The 1,890-nt window shown below is 28.0% G+C and overlaps 1 protein-coding gene across 2 annotated transcripts in view; it reads left to right on the forward strand.

The window, feature by feature from the left end:
- LOC108691672 (polypyrimidine tract-binding protein 1) overlaps positions 1 to 1,890 on the forward strand; it is a 381,205-nt gene that overhangs the window by 364,256 nt on the left and 15,059 nt on the right. The window lies entirely within an intron of this gene.

The raw sequence follows: 1,890 nt of genomic DNA on the forward strand, positions 1-1,890 counted from the left end.
GTGTGTGTGTGTGTGTGTGTGTATGTGCGCGCGCGCGCGCGCGCGTTTTTATAAAAATTAATACTTTCATTTCTAATTATGTAAATATATATCTTTATATTAAACGGAAAATTGCAATAACAATATATATTTCATAATTTTTCTATCAAAATATACAAATTTTTGTAACATTATGTAACGTATGTAATGCGATAATATCACACTTATATTTGCATTCACGGTAATATTAATTTTACATTTGTACATATAACTTATGCAAATGCATAATTACTGAATTATTACATAAATATTTTTACGAATTAAATTTCGATTGTAAATTTGTTTTTGCAAATTATATAATTATTTTAAAGAAGAATAATTTTATTTGTAAATTGTTATTTACATGTGTAAATGTACATTTTTAACAATAAGCCCCAAAATTATTTACTAATAATTATTGTAATTTTACCTGAATTTTTTTATAATGTGATAAAATGAACATGATAAATTAAACGTCGGTAACTGATTATCAATTAGGGAGTTGTTACTTTTTTAATAGATACATCAATCAATCATCTCATCAAATCTAATTGATAATTTTCAGAAAAAACTTTGACGTAGCTAAATCGGCAAACTCGTTAATTTTACAACGTTTATGAATATTTTACTCCAACGTCGTACAATTGCGCCATATATATATATATATATACTGCAACAAATTTAATCAAATATTTCTCTTAATTCGCATAAAATCCTACATACGGAATAATTCTGGATTCAGGAAAATAAAAGGTTTCTATCAGCGTGAAATCGTGTGTGTGTGCGTACACGCGCGTGCGTGCGAACATGTTTGAGCTTTAGCGTATTATTGTAAAGAGTTCCATTATCACGGTGGAGCAAATTTGAAAATGAAATAGCGTAGCCGCCGGCTGGAACTTTGGTCAACGCTAACGAAACAATTCCGGCTTTCCGGCCGCACGGGAAAAACGTATTATCATGACAGAGTTAGTTTCTCGCAGTGGTCGCGCACTAAATTAACAAATCACCGCTTTTTGTACCCAGGATCCAGTTGGTACTTCAAATACCACATGTATTTAACGCTAAAAAAAAATACACGGTTTTCTCCTCCGAATCAAATTTTCAAGAGTTTACATATTTTGCATTTAGAGCTGCATTCTCGATGGTGTTTTGCGCGCCTTGCACTTCCAACGTGTTTCACAGAATATCTCGTAATTTTCATTTTTTGGTTTTTACGGGTTTATTTTATGCCTTGAAAGTTTGCTATTATGAGAGAAAGGCTCTGGCCACTTTTACAGAGTCGTTATTTACGTAATGCAAATCATGCAAAATTGCACGATACGCATTAGGAAGTGGCATAAGAAAAGTAATCAAATTTTGCGTTTCCATCTCTTAAAATGTATTATTAATTACATTATTATTATATAAAAATCGTTATTATACTGAAAAAATACGGTTTTGTGTGTGTGTTGAAATATAAAAATTTAACTAGATATAGATAAAAAAATTGTATTTAAACTATCGAAATAATTATAGACCGAATCGATATAACGCTTGAATTGTTTGTTGAATATCACAGAATGTTAAAATTTTGCATCATTATCAGCAATACTTAAGGATATATTAGGTATATAATTTTTGCAGAAATTACTGGAATTGGAAATTTAAATTTTCCGTATAAAAATGAATGTTATATACATAAAATAGTTCAATAAGATCAATATTACTGTTAAGTACATTATATGTATAATTTTATAGTTTCAATGAAAATGTTATTTTATATTAAATAAGTTTCTTAAAAATCATATCCACTTCTTATTAAAATAATTTTTTTTATTCTAAATTACTGTCAAATTTTTTGTATTATTTTCATACACAAATACAATATATATA

This window comes from Atta colombica, unplaced genomic scaffold, assembly GCF_001594045.1.
Source record: "Atta colombica isolate Treedump-2 unplaced genomic scaffold, Acol1.0 scaffold49, whole genome shotgun sequence".
Classification (NCBI taxonomy): Eukaryota; Metazoa; Arthropoda; class Insecta; order Hymenoptera; family Formicidae; genus Atta; species Atta colombica.